The sequence below is a fragment of the Sphaeramia orbicularis genome, chromosome 12 (assembly GCF_902148855.1).
Source record: "Sphaeramia orbicularis chromosome 12, fSphaOr1.1, whole genome shotgun sequence".
Taxonomy (NCBI): Eukaryota; Metazoa; Chordata; class Actinopteri; order Kurtiformes; family Apogonidae; genus Sphaeramia; species Sphaeramia orbicularis.
In genome coordinates, this window is record NC_043968.1 from 72,826,327 (window position 1) to 72,842,682 (window position 16,356).

At 37.9% G+C, this 16,356-nt stretch overlaps 1 long non-coding RNA gene across 1 annotated transcript in view; it reads right to left on the reverse strand.

Moving 5' to 3' along the window:
- The window catches only part of LOC115430805 (uncharacterized), a 636,483-nt gene that overhangs the window by 120,736 nt on the left and 499,391 nt on the right, over nt 1-16,356 (reverse strand). The window lies entirely within an intron of this gene.

A 16,356-nucleotide genomic window follows, 5' to 3' on the forward strand; every position in this document is an offset into this window, starting at 1 on the left:
GTTCCATCTAAAGTGGGTCAGACCAGTAAAATACTATCACAATAACCAATAAATAATTAAAACCACAGCTTTTTGTCTTTGTTTTAGTGTAAAAAAAAAAAAAAAAAAAAAAGTAAAATTACACAAAAACGTTAACATTTACAAACTAGCCTTTTACAAAAAATTTGAAAAACCTGAACAAATATGAACAACCTGAAATGTCTTAAGAGAATTAAGGGTAATTGTACCAATATTCTGTCTGTTATTAAATATTTTGTGTATTGTGATCTGTACTTTGCAATGAACATGTGAAAATGAGAATCTGAGGCCAAATAATGGCATAAATTATTAAAATTACACTTTTTTTTTCTCAATAAATTTCATTTTGGTCATGGTTGTTCATGTTTTTCCACGTTATTGTAACGAATGTAAAAATTTTGATAATATAATTTTACTTTTTTCACTCTAAAACATAGAAATTAGACATACAAATTTTGGAATTGATATTATTTTTGTATTATTGTGTTATTATTTTAATCATCCGGCCCACTGCAGGTCATATTGGGTTGTATGTGGCCCCTGAACTAACATGAGTTTGACACCCCTGATCTAACATATTGGGCGCTCGTGCATCATCCCATACACTGCAATTGATACCATTACTGTACATTTACTGTTCTTGATAAACCTGATCTGCAGTAACATGTTTGAGTGTAAAGAAAATGCTTGTTATTTTTATTTGACTGTAATTAACACCAAAATTTTCTTTTTTTTTCATATTATCTCCATGAAGTGAGTAATGACTAGTATTAGATTATGTTAAAATGTGAGAAAACAACAGATTAGCAGCATTAAAATTGTTTTTACTTCATAGATTTCACACTGTATCTTAGTAGGTACATATTTCTTTGCTTCAAAAATGAAATGCATGGTGTCCAGCTGAGTGAACATTATTGCAACTCCATAAAAAATAGGTTCATAAAAAAAATTTTTCAATCGCATTGAATGAATGACTGAATGAATGAATGAATGAATGACTGAATGAATGAATGAATGAATGAATTTATTTTTGGTTTTACATCAGTCATTGTACTCAGCACATCAATTGTAATAAACATAAAAACCAAAAAAAGGAATAGGCTAGAAGCAAAAGCTTATTCTTTGCCTATCCTTTTCAACTAATACACCGCTTACGTCAGCTTAAATGTGTACAGCGTCGAGCATTTACACCATAATAATAACAAATTAAAAAAAAAAAAAGTCATTGTCATTGTTTTTTTTAATGCCTAAAGAGGAATAAAAACACTCAGGAAAAAAATCTTGATTAAGGTTCTCATAATTCATGCATGAAAGGGTTCAATTCAGTGTACTTAAAACACATTTTGACACTGATGGCAGAAACTGAAACACAAACACACTCCAACACATAAACACACATTTTTATTTTCAGAGCTAAAGTTCCAATGGGAATTATTGCATGTGTCCTGTGTAATTTAACCTTAAACGAATTTCAGTTAAGCTAGTGTTCATCTGCAGTAATAATGATAAAAAAAAAAAAAAAAAAAACAATAGTTGAATAATAGCAGAACACTACAAACTAAGCCAAACTGCAGTCAGCGTTACTGAGCTTACCCTCACAAGCACCATGGCTAAGTGAAGTTATGATTACTATAATGATATAATGTGCTAACCACCTCCAAATTTCCCCCCATGACACAGAAAGATTGATTGTGGCCAGTCAGACGGTTCCCTGAGGAATCCTTTGAAACCGTGAAACACTGTTGATCTAACAAAGATTCATTATGACTTACAAAATAAGATGTCCAATAAGATTGTGAATATGATTTATAGCCTTTCGAAAGGGAACATTCCTAATTTCTAATAAGATGCAATAATTTCAGAGCAATCCATTCCATCTAAACCTATTATACTAGGCCAGACGTTTACTCTAAATGAATTAGCTTTTGCAAACAATGATTTTCTCTGGGGATTTAACCACAGGAATCCCTACTATTAATCTGGTTGTATACCATATGTCTGACAACACAAGTCAAAGCTGGTTTGCCAGTTGCATTTTTAAAGCTTCATTATCTAAATACGCAGCACGATTTCATCACCACGCATATAATTTAAAAATTAGATTTGACTTGGAAGTATTACCAAACATTAAAATAGTACACAATTCATTATGAGTGATTTCCTTATATGTTTCATTCGATCCATATTCTCCAGAAGTATCAAAGCAAAAGCAAATCAGATTCAAGAAAAACATCATGTTTCCCTGCTGAGTTTAAGAATGTTTGAAGAATAAAATGCGACGACTCCTTCCAGAAAGTTGATTATACACTGATACTGTGGAGCCAGTCCTCATATGAATCAATCACTCTATGATCATTTGCCACCGTTGCTACATCCAAGTGTTGATCTGACTCATCACAGGCTGTTAAATCAGCCTCCAGATCTGCTAATTATTCACGGATACTTGTGTGGTTCGTTTGCCTTTTTAAAAATGGTTTGCGTCTCTCCTGCTGAGAGAAACATGGTTTTAATAACAACACTGCAACAATTTGACATCATGGTTGCCATTCGCCACATCTGAAATCAGCACATTCTTGGCTCCATGCGTCACCTTGAGGCAACACAGAGGAGCCAATTCTACACCTCTTGTGAAATGAAGGCATGCTCCTGTTATGATATTTCTCCTCAGGGTCAAAGGTTAAAAAGTCTCATCTGACAAATAATACTCCTGGTGACCTGATCACTTGAGGTTCTGTTAAGTGAAAAGTAGACTGATTTGTCATATGGCCAATGAAATGAACTCAGTGGCGGCTCACATCTGGGCTGTAACGAACAGCTTAAAGAGTCTTCCTTCAGGATGGTTAGGTGTAAACACATACAACAGGGGTGTCAAACTCATGTTAGTTCAGGGGCCACATTTGATCTGCAGTGAAATAATAACAGAATAATATATAAATAATGTCAACTCCAAACTTTCCTCTATGTTTTAGAATGAAAGAAGTAAAATTACATGATAAAAATATTAACATCTACAAACTATCCTTTAAAACAGGGGTGCCCAAACTTTTAAACTCACATCCCCCAAAATAACAGTGTCAGATGGAGACCCCCACTATCCCCGAAGTTACTGAAACTTAAAAAAAACTAGAAAAGCACGGAGAGTGCAGAACTCAAGGCAGAGCAGTCCACCCCCACTACCCCCCACCCCCATCACCACCAAAATTTAACCTCCTAAAGGCTGTTTTATGCTTAGCGCGTCAGCAAGCTCCGCGCGGCTTCACATGGCCAATTGACATCATTTTCACACCCATGCCCTTTCACGCGGCTCATCTTAAGCGGAAACTTTCTGCTTTGCACACCTCAGAAAATTTGTAAGAGAAGCGCGGACAATATGGCCGACATTTAGGAGCTCCTGGTGGTAGAGGTACAGAAGTACAGGCACTTGTATGATTCGTCACACCAGGACCACCGCGACAGTCGTGTGGTGAACAATTCATGGAGGGAAATTGCAGCTACAGTCGGCAAAGAGGAGGAATGGGCAAAAAAACCCCTGGAAAAACATTCGGGACCGATATGTGAAGGCAAAAAAGACCGCCAAAGGGAGAAGTGGAGACCCAGGGGGGAGCCCAAACGTCCCACGGATTCTGAGAGAGTTGAGCTGGCTCTGGAATTTTATTAAACACAGGGAAACAGACACAAATTTCCCTCAGGAGGAGGTAAGTTTATTGATAACTATGTGAAAACAGAAAACGATAACAGTTTGTTACAGCAGTTTTCTTGTACTCTAGTTTTTTACTGTGATAGATGTGCGTTTGTGGCACACTGCCCCCTGCAGTTTGGGAATAGACACTGCGTGGAGCCGCCCGGAGTACAAAAGCACCACGCGTACTCTTGTGCCAACTCCCCGCATCTATTTTCTGCATGTTACATTTGTGCGGCAGGCATAAACCAGGCTTAAGACCCAGGAAACAACAGCAAAGTACAAGCTTTTTTTGTTTTTTATTAAATAAGTGCCTATATTGGAAACATCAAGATGCAACAGTTTTTTCAGATGCAGTTTTTAAAATTTTTATGAAATGTCCTTTGTGGTGGACAGGTTTCTTTTCTTTTTTTTTCTTTTTTTTAAATAAAGTTGTGAAACTCTTGTCCACAAATGTGGACAGAAAACCCATAGCTGGTCTTAAGCGGTTAATCATTTGTTCCTTGTGCCAGTATCGACATTTCCTGAAAATTTGATCCAAATGCATCCATAACTTTTTGAATTATCTCGCTAACAGACAAACAAACAAATAAACAGACAGACAGACAAACCCCGATGTAAACATAACATAAAAAAAACGTGCACACAGGAGTCACGCAATGATACCAGCGTTTCCTGTGGAATTGATCTCTTGGTGTGTCATCCACTCACTATCGGATGTTTTACATTAAAAAGCAGAAAAGTGCAGACCTCCACCAAGGCAGATCAGCAGCCCCCCCCCCCCCCCCCCCCCCCCCATCACCACCAAAATGTAATCATTTGTTCCTTGTGCCAGTATCAACATTTCCTGACAATTTCATGTAAATCTGTCCATAACTTTTTTAGTTATCTTGCTAACAGACAGACGAACAAACCCCCCCCACCACCACCACCACCACCACCACACACACACACACACACACACACACACACACACACACACACCCTGATCAGCACCAAAATTTAATCATTTGTTCTGCCATTTTACTTGGTGGAGGTAATAATGTGTTTGCACATGCCTGACGGTTTGGAGCATACGCATAATTCTTAGGGGGTAAAAAAAATACAAGGGTAAAAGTTGTACAGCTGCTCAGAGCGCGCACAGCTTCTTATTGAAAACAGTAGGTCTATTGTGTATTATACATATGTAAAATAAGTCTAATGTGACGGTGATGATTTTTTGTATCAAATGTATGGTGTGGTGGCAAGGAACCTTACCAGCGGAAGTGCTGTATACTGTGGTATATTTGCCACATTGCATTGTGGGTACTTGACATTTTACTCATTGTGTTCTGTTTTATGTGGAGGGGTTCAAGGGGGGGTTGTGTTAATGTTAATTTACGTTACTATGTCTGTTTTATAATGTTTATTGACCTTTTTATGTTTATTTTTATTAATGTGACACCATTAGTCGAACCTGTAGGCCCAACAATGCTTTACCTGTTTGTCACTATCAAGTCCTTGTGTTTGCCGTACTAATGAAACCTCTGCACTTTCAAAGTAACAGCTCTTCCTACACATCTTGAAACTCACAATATCATTATCCTTCCTTCAAAGTACAGAAGCGACAACACTGCCCTTAATCAGTCAGAACCACCTCAGGGGTCGCATCAAGTGGTTTCTGAAAATCATCTCTCAACCCCCTGCTGGCATCCCCTGCTTTAAAACAATGTGAATAACAGCAAAAAACTGAAATTTCATACGAAAACTAAGTGCAATTTTAACAATATTATGCTTCAGTTTATCACTTACATGTGTATTACAGTTTGCAGATCACAGTGGATCTAATTTAGTGACAGGCAGAATATTGTTAAAATTGCACTTCTTATCACATTCCGGGTTGATCATATTTGTTCAGGGTATTCTTTTTTTTTTTTAGAAATGATCATTTGTTTTGGCATAAATAAAGACATAAAAATGATGGCATTTGCAAAGAGAAAAATGTTTGAGTTGTCATTATTTATAGGTTATTATAATCATATTTTACTGATCCGACCCATTTGAGATTGACTTGGTCTATATGTGGAACCTGAACTAAAATGATTGTTAGTATCTTCAGTGTAATTTTTGCATTTCACAAATTCATCTGACGAACTGGACCATTTGGTGAGCTGGATTTGGGCCCTAGGCCACATGTTTGACACCCCTGACATACAACTTTATTTTATATCCACATGTGCCAGATTGTGGTTGCTAACTGATCTGTGAAAAAGCTCAGCAAGTTTAACAAGTTGCACATTTTTAATGTGCATTTTAAAATGCCTTTTTTTAAAGCTGTGTATGACGTTCGTCACCAATTTTTTTATCAAAGCTGTAAAACCCCAGTGATAACCTAAGTATCATGAATCTGTTAGTCTTTCTGTGATTACGCGTCTGAATCACTCTCCTCACAGTTAACAACTTTGAAGTGTATTCCACCACAAACAGTCCATTTGTTTACAAACCAAACCCAAAACAAAACCATCACTTGGGTTTTTTCAGAATTCCACGCAGCTGCATTATGGCTGCAGCGGCAACAAACATGGAAACGGCTTCATTACCTGTTGCTGTTGCGGCTGTGTGGAATTCCAAAAGAAACAGAGAAGCTTTCAAAACTTAACAGATTATATTTTTCAAGAATTATACAGTGATGGACTTAAATAGGAATCTGTGGATCATGTTGGAATCTGTGTTGTGCTATGAAATGTCACCAAGTGTTTGCTCCTGGAGGATTCTGTTGGGTTTCTGTAAATTGGCTTGAGATTCCGGTTTCGACCAGCTCTATATGTAAAGTGTCATGAGATAACTTTAGTAATGATTTGGCGCTATATAAATAAAATTTGATTGACTGATTGATAGGTTAAAATGCTGTTAGCAGTTTCAGTGTCTGTGCTAATGGTACCCAGTGTGGCACACTGTAGGAAAAATGTTGGGCACTCAGGAGCAGGATTTTCCCTGATAGTCCAAGTTCTGCTCAATAATTAGTCCACCACTAATGGGATGGATGTAGGTAAGTGAGAAAGTCAGGGAAGATGCTCCTCTTTTGTATTACTTTATGATATGATTGCACATTAGAAATGAATTAGTATTATATGCAATTCTGTCACATTCTGTGGGTCCAAATGTTAGATATGTCCCATACAGGAATGTGCCACCTGGGCTGATACAGCTGAGGAGTAACACTAAAGCTGAAACTAAATCTTTTACCCCCAACTTGAACCTCTGGTCTGGATCATGCAGTGTTGCTTTAAACTCTGACAGCTTGTCAAGGCTTTTGTCTGACATTTGTATGTTGGTGTTTTCCTGCTGTTTCTACATGTTTGTTTCTTATTTTTTCAGTGAACATACAGTCTCTTTGTTCATCCACACACCCAATTCTTTGCTAAATCTGTTTCCACATTGCACTTTTCATTTGCCTTTTACCGCCTCACCAGCCTTTCACCATGTCCCAAGTGTAAAGGCTTCTGTGATAATTGGTGGATTTTTCAAATTTTCAGTATTTCTACTATTAATAGTGTTGTTGACCCTTTAACTATTAACAGTTTTAGAATGCATGCATGTGTGCATGGTTTTAAAGCCACATAGAAGGACAGAGTCTGATAAAATGGAAAGAATCAACATTTTTACAGGGTGCTATGAAAAGAGAAAAACAGGCATGTGTATGTTTTTAGACGTAATGTGCTTTTTATTACTTCCTGGCACCTCAAAAATATACACTCCTTTGTGTTCCTCTTTGCACTAATAAAATTCTAATTGATTATTGCGATAAAATAAAAGAAACTTTTTTATGATTCCAGACTTCCTGTGGTGTTTGGTAAGCAAACAAGAGGTGAAGGAGCTTACATCAAACACAGCTCCGCAGCTGACGTTTGCGTTACCATCATTTTATGATTGTGGTTATTTCATAAGCCACTGAGGTGGGATATTCGGGACCATGAGAAACAGATTAGTCAGTGTTTTCTGTGTCAGATATATCAAGTATATCATTACTGTTTTAGTAAAAACCAGGTCAGACCAGTGGAGGAAAGTCGGGACCATTATCAGAGTTTATCAATAGACCACTTCGGAGTCGACATCATGGTCTATGTCACGACAGTTGCCCACACACTTTGGTGGCAGAAAAACACTGGATATCAACAGAGGTAAACTGAGAGATCGGAGAGAATAGAGAGAAAAGAGGAGGAAAAATGTTTTGTGCTGTAGTTTGTCAGAATAGAAATGCTAAGATAAGCAACCTTCACTTTTACCGAATATCGTCGTTGAAGACTCCATTTGAGTCAAACTGTAGACGCTTATGGTTGAAGCCATTTAACGGACGGACTGGACCAACGAAATCATCCGGAATTCTGGGCTCTGCAGTGTTTATTTTATATCAGTATGTACATTAAACCACACTTACCCAGCCATGCAAGTGCAGTTGGCTGTCAGTATAGAGTTGGTCCACTTGTTGATGATCACCCACATCTTGTAAAACTGCGTTTTGTGTACTTGTCGCTGACTAGGCAGCACGTTGGCCCTCAACACACAAAAACCATCACACAAATCTCAATGTTCAATATCCTGGACATGACCGCAAAGTACAAAATTATAGGCATTGAGGGGTTTGTCTGCCTTGAGCTTTTCTTTTGTGTAAACTCTGGGTTTTTCAACTAGATATAAACAGACGTCCGACCACTGTAGCTTCGGTTATTTCGTTGGCTCTGTGAATCACTGAGCAGACAGTGAGTATGGATCAGGAAACCTCACCCTGCTGCTAATGGTCCACTTATCTTTGTAAGACACCTTATCTCTCGTTGACAGACCATTAAAATAATCAGGGAAGGCCTCTGTATCTTCCATTATTCTGTTTCTCTCCTGAGTTTTGTGTTCCTGACACCAGCTTCTATGTACTGTTGACACCACAACTGTCACTTTCTGCCACCAGTTAGGCCCCGCCCACAAAATACATCATCACTATTTACCAACATCAAAATAATCTATGCCAGTGTCTCTCAATGAGGGTGGTGTACCTGTACTGGTCATACTTACGACATTAATTGTTCTTTGTGTATTACTTATAATTAAGAGAGGACAAATTCAGTAAAAAATCACCACCAACTTTTATTTGCATGAATTACAGGCGGGGTCAGAACCTATGGGGAGCAGCCATTGCCGGCCAGAAATACCATCACTGATTCATCATCATCATCGTCATCATCATCATCATCATCATCATCATCATCATCATCATCAAGTGCAAGTAAAGAAGTAGCAGTCAGTGAGAAAGATTGAGTGGAAAACATGTGTTTGTGCTTGTTGTTTGTGCAGCCGTAAGCTTTGCAAGCTCCATTGTCCTAGAGACGAGACCCAGCACTGGCCGATAATGTGTCATCTTACACTGGTGTCTGCTGTACGGGGTCAGTGACCAGTCCATCACAGCCCAGGGAATCGGACAATACAACGTTACTGTGTCACTGGAACAGCAGTGAAGTAGGAAACATGTCTGACCATGACTGACTGACGGAGCAGTGACTTAGTACTCACACGTACTTGACAATGGGCTGTAACGTAAGACACCTGACGGAACCTCTAGTATTATATGTGATCTTATGAAGTAGCTAGTAATAAAAATTCATCACAGGTACCCTTTTAAGCTGCGGTACGTAATAGTGTTTCAGTGTCCTTTGGTTAAACTTCCATATTGACTGTTCAGTATATTATAATTCAAGTGGTCTGAGAGGACATCAGACTTCTGCATCTTCATCTATTTATTATCCATGTTTCCAGGATGTATGAAATCTACCCTGTGATGCTCAGTTTTCTGACAAATCACATGTATTTTCAAACAGTTACGTTGGTTAAGTATGTGATTGACAGCTGTAATCATCATGTAATCAAAATGTCTTGCATTACTCCATGCTTCATCATGGAAGTTTGGAAAAGAGGCTTCACTTTTCCATCACGACCAACATCAGGTAATCTGCACTGATATTTAGCCTTTTGACTTTGACTGAGAAAGCTGAAGAAGGAAGGTTTGTATTTTCAAATACAGCTAATGCTCTCAAATTACTTGATCTACATTAGCTATGTACATAGCTTTACATGTCCTGCCTGTCTCATTGTTTTTCATGCACTAAACTGTAACTCTGGATCAATAATCTGATGCCACGTGTCCTGAACCCCTCCACCTCTCACACAGCTAACAAGCTAACATTGCTTTTGCTACATCCCTCAATAAAATACTAACTATATAAGATAATTTGCATACTAAGCATAAGTGGTATACATTGGCCAAGAAGTGAGACCAGTGTCATCTGTGTATTTACTAAGGTTATAATAGTTTTGGATTTTTCATTATAGTTTAGTTTTATTTAGTTTTGAATTTTTTTCCCTCTAATTCAGTTAGTTTTAATTAGTTTTTAGAGCAGGTTTGCTAGCTTTTATTAGTTTTTGTTATTTTCTAAATGCTTAGTTTTAGTTTAATTTTAGTTTTTTTCATATCTTTTATCTTCTTCGCCGTCATATTCAAATAAATCCCGTACAGGACTCTGCTGCTTTCTCCCAGCTTTAGTCTCCATGTTTCCAGGTAGAGTGGGGACCAGAGACGACTCTAAATAACAAGTGACGAGAAGTGACGGACCATGAAGGGCTGTATGGTGCCATTAGCTAAAATTGCTTGAGTGAAATAAATCGCTTTCGTATCAATCCGAAATTGACAAAGATGAAAACAAAAGGAATTTTATCCATAATTTTTATACATTTTAGGTAGTTTTATAAGCACACAATACAGTTTCAGTTAGTTATTGTTTTTTTTCTTTTAATTATAGTTTTTATTTATTTCAGTTCACGAAAATATTTTTACAATTCTAGTTTTCGTCATTTCGTTAGTTTTCATTAATGATAATAACCTTGGTATTTACTGAAATATACAATAAATAAACAGGTAACTAATGTGTACCACTTCTCCAAAAAGTTTAGTTATTGATAACATTTGTAATGGTTTTTAACAAATACAACAATGTACAAGTGATTTAAAGATATTTCTGCATTTGAGGTCAAATCCTCTTTGTCCAAGACTAGACTGAGACCTTTGAAAAGTTTTCTTGAGACTCAACCAACACTCAACACCAACACTGATCTGTAGTACCAGAGCACTGCTACTTCAGCATCTCTGAATTAGTCAGTTAATCATTAGGTCCAGGAGAAAATGTGTTATAAATGAACCATGGAATTCCTTCAACTCTACAAACACATTAGAGGAGGCTTTGAGTACTTGGACTTATTTTGTCCTCCTTTTGGCCAAACATATGTTGAGTGGACTATAACTGTCCTTGTAAATGAATCTTGTAATTTGAAAAAAAAAAAAAAAAATCCAATGAGAGAGCAAGATCAGAAATGTAAATTACATAATTGTTATTGTAAACTAAACGTCCAATCATCCAATCAATACATGTGATGTTATCAAACTACTAAGCCAAAGACTTCATGAAGTTTAACAGTGATTCTACTCAGGTCAGAGAATGTGAAAGCTAAGTCAAGGATATCCTCACCGCACCCTGCCTCAGAAGGCAGGCTTCCTGATAGGTCGTATGTTCATTATTTTCCAGAGTTTCGCTTTTTTCCAGCTCTAATGTCAGATGAAAGCACATTTATTTCAAATATGCAGCTCCTCTAATACCTCTTTAGCTTCAGCTCTGTTTTTACCAATTCTTCTCCCCAGTCAGCATTTTTGTAACAAGCAAATGCCCTTGTCTATTTCATATTTGTCGTCTTTCTCCTTGTTTGTCCACAAGTCCGTTGTCCTGCAGCCTGTCTTTGGAGTCCATATGCTGTTAAAATTAAAGAGGGGGAATGGAGGGAGAGAGGAGGTGGGCAGTATAACCCTCCTCCTGAGGGAGCATCTGCTTCTCTCTTAGCTTATGTCCGTGATCATCCCTGTTTCCCTGTCTCCTTTCTCTGTGGACTAACAAACAGCAAACAGCTCACAGTTGGACACATTTGAAGAGGAGCAACATGATATAAAACAAAAAATATGCAGCCGAATAACAAATCAGGTTTGGAATGCGGCTGAGTTCCAGCTTAAATAACTGAAGTAAGTATTATGTTGTCTTCTGACTAAAGCTTCTCAACTCATACATTATATAATACAGTGCCTGGCCCGAAAAAAAAAAGTCGCACATGCCATATTTGGCTGCACCACCTTTGGTTTTGATTCCAGGAGACATTCACTGTGACATCTTTTTTGCCACATAATGTTTACACAATGTCACAATAAAGTTCATACTAATTTTCCATCCATAATTGCATTCATTTTTGATTATTGATGATGGAGAATCGGACAGCTGCATTGAGTCTTCATCATATCCCAAATTAGAGTCCTGACTTTATGGAGGCGAGTCTATGTGTAAATGATGTCTCATTCTCCCTGAACCATTTTGTCACGATCCTGATGATCCTGATCAACCCTGGCATTGTCTTGTCATTAAGGAAAGGAGAGGCTACTTGCTGCAGTTAGAAAGAAATAAACAGACTGGACAAAAAAAAGTAACTGCCTGGATTTAGCTACGCAAATAGTTCAGATCCTTCCATGGGTCAGTACTGCAGTGGTTCATAATGTTTCAGCTGGAGCAGGAACTCTAACTGATGCAGTAAGTGTCCTCTCATGTCCAATTCTCCATCATCAAAATAAAAAATTAATACAAATATGGATGGGAAAAATATTATGAACCTTATTGTGACACTACATAAGCATTAAGTGACAAAACAGATGTGACAGTCAATGTCTGCTGTAATTAAAACCAAAAGTGGTGCAGTCAAATATTGCATATGTGACTTTTTTTTGGCCGGGCAACTATATTATGTATGTTGTATTTTTTTATTGACAAGAATATGGCTTTACGTTTACCATGACTTTCATATAAAACCTTCCAAAATAATTGATATTTCAATTGTGGCATTACAACATGTAACTAGAGCATGTTTGTTTGTGTTGCCTGTTTCTGCAAAGGACATTCATAATGCTTCAAACTTTCAAAGGGGACAGACTGGTGTATTATATACACTCTGCAAAACTGGGATGTCCCTCCAGACAAAAGATGAGCTTTGGTTGTGGCCAAAACATTGTGTTCTATGCTGCGCTGTGAGAGAGGTTCAGAGAGAGAGAGAGAGTTCTGACAAAGACAGAATGACCATGTCAGAGTGTGAATTTATAAACATATGAGTCAAGCAATGCATAACTGTATGTAGTTAAAAATATTCAGTTCAAGCTTTATTTGTAAAATCGTCATCGTGGGTCAACCTCTTCTCCTGAATCATGAGAGAGTCCACTAAAACCCCCCAACCCCCCTGTCTTGTTTTCTGTGCACATAAATACCACTTTTATAAGTGCATGATCACATACAGGTGGTACATACTGGTCATGTACACGGATAATGTTTTATTGCATGAAATGAATGCAATAAAACAATATGTTTTCTTGTTTTATGTGCAAAATAACTTAAATCTATCTGAACTTGTTACTATAGGTAACTTTAAAGCTATTTTAAAGGAGTGTGAAATCAATGATTGTATTGTAGTTTTTGTATTATGTGTTGATAATGTCTTGTCAGAAACTGTGTGTTATGCTGCTTTTCTTGGCCAGGTTTACCTGGTTAAATAAAGGATTATATATATATATATATATATATATATATATATATATATATATATATATATATATATATATATATATATATATATATATATATATATATATGTATATATATATATATATATATATATATATATATAGTTGTATTTTGTCTTGCACTGTAGCCTCATATTGTATAATTATAACACTGTCTGTGTCCTAACCTAAACCTAACCTGACCTGAGCTAACCTAACCTAACCTAACCTAATCTATCCTAACCTAACCTGACCTAACCTAACCCTAACCTGACCTGAGCTAACCTAACCTAAACTAATCTAACCTAACCTGACCCGACCTAACCTAACCTGACCTAAATTAACCTAACCTGACCTGACCTAACCTAACCTGACCAAACCTGACCTAACCTAACCTAACCTAACCTAACCTGACCTGACCTGACCTAACCTAACTTAAACTAACCTAACCTAACCTAACCTAACCTGACCTAACCTAACCTAACCTAAATGTATTAGGTCCACATTACACAGTGCATTGACAGTTCAACAGAATCATAAAGCAACAGAGCTACTGTTCCATGACCTTATTCAGAAAGTACATTCATTTTCACCTTTTTTCTCTAATTTCCATTTTTACACTCTTCCCTATTGTCAAACAACTTGATAATTAGTGAAAGTTGTTTGATCCATGACAACATCAGAGTCTGGACTGACAGCACCAGTCTTGCCTCTTCACTTTTTAAATCTGTGTCTTTCCAAATCATGCCAGAATCAGGATGGATCTGCAGGACCAGCTGAGAGTTGGGTCTGGATTATTTCAGGTGTAGTTTCAGGACTTGAGTTTTGTGTAAGTCTTATACCACATCGGCTGAAGCCCCAGGTCACTTCTATCCTGACACCATTTACCTTTTTATTCTTATTTCCCCACATTACCTACAGGCTACTGTCACTACCCAATAAACACAAAAAGAAGAAAAAGGGGCTGTGGGTATTTCTAGGGTGAAGGGACATTTTCACTTCCATTACTCTTACAGCTCCCAGACTAGTTTTATTAAGGAAAACATTAAAATCTTACTGCGCTATGTCTTCTTTAAAATCCAAAGGAATGGTATCTCTGTATTGTACGTGTGCATTGTAAAACATTTTCAGTGTTGTATAATTGTACATATCCCTCTTGTGCAGCTGCTGCAGAAACTCATGCATCTTCATCTTAAGTCACAAAACAATAATTAGTGCTCTATAAATTCCTTACATCTCTTTTTGTTCTTGTTTGGGGACATCATTGGGTTTATGTATGTGCAACTTCATGTCATTGTGCAAGATTACTTGGTCCCCTTTGGGTTGAGGAACTTTGACAACCCTTCTGCTCTAAATACACAGTTAACCAAACCCCAGCTGGATTAAGAAAGAAATGGCTGCCAAGCTAAAAAGGCTTTCTTAGCTATGTTAAAAATGAAATTCTGGGATAACTCAGCAAGTAGGTCATCACATAGTAAAAGTAAAGTAAACAATAAACAGTATTGTACAGTGTCAACAGTGTCATGGCTGAGTGGTGTCAACACGCTGCAAAAAGGTCACAGGTTTTCTTTGTCAGCGCAGAAACATGCAGGTAAAAATAACTGTGGATCCTGTTTGTTCATCTGTGTTTATCCAGTGAGTGACTTTTAACTTGTTTAGGCTCTTTCTGTGCATGCTGGGATACGCATACACTCAATGCAATGAATGCTGCAGGGAGTCAAGAATATTGAATTGCAATCAAAACCACTGGTGGAAGCAACACATTTATAAACACAGTTTTATGGAAATATGTAAAACATATGAGCTGAGCTTCTGGCTCTATTAACAGTTCAGCCTCAATGCCATTATTACCTCATATTCCCAAAGTGGTAACAGAGAAAATATCATATTTGAGGCACTTAGTAGTGCTTAAGTTATTTTAAATCTGAGCAGATATTCATCAGTAGGGTGAATTGTCCTACTGTGAGATACTTAAAGGTGGGGTAGGAGATCTTAGAAAAATGATTTGAGCAAGCTACATTTTGAAAATACTCAATTCAAAAGTCCAAACCCCTTTCTTCAGACATCCCCCCGAAGCCACGCCTCCAGAGTACTAGCACGCGTAATGCTTGTTCCCAAGGGTTCACCAGCGCTGCAACATTTCGCCCGGCCCCAGCCCTGGCCCCGACTCCGCCCCTGGCTCTGGCCCCAATCCATGCATACCTCACTCAGTCTCCTTCAACACCCCCGCTCTTGCAGAACAGTCCAAATTCATAACTATCTGGATAACGTTACATTTCCTAGTGATTTATGTTATTCCGCGTTTCCACTACGTGGTACCAGCTCGACTTGATTCGCTCGACTCGGCCTTTTTGCGTTTCCATTACAAAAAAGGACCTGGAATCTGGTATCCGGTACTAGTTTTTTGGTATCACCTCCGCCAAGGTTCCAAGACTGGGGAACAGATACTAAAATGTGACTTGTAAACTCTGCAGTACACTGATTGGTCAGAGAGTTGTCTCTGTGACCTGCCGTTTTACAAAAAACAAATGCGGAAGTTTACAGTAAATATAGCGGTAGGTTAATCCACATGATGACAGCCCGCAAAACAACACCATGGTTTGTCGAGGAGGTTCAGATGTAAAAATTCAGCATGAGCTTGATGAGACAGCACGCAACAAGCAAGTTTATCAGCAACTCTCTGAGCAGACAACACAGAGGTAACACGCCGCATCACTTTGATGTCCAGGTATTCTAAAGTCTGTAGTATCCTGTAATGGAAATGGTCACCAGGAATAGTACCTGGTATCCGAGTCAAGCCGAACCAAGTCGAGTCGAGCCAGTTCCACGTCTTGGAAACGCAGCTTTATTGACAAAACAGTTTGGCGGTGAACTTTCCATCCTAATATAGCTAATATAGCCAAGCTCTGGCTTTGTTTCCTGTACAAGTGCTCCAAGCCTTTGAGAACGCACAATTCATGCACAAAGAGGGGGGAGGGACAACTGGCAGTTGAGTTTG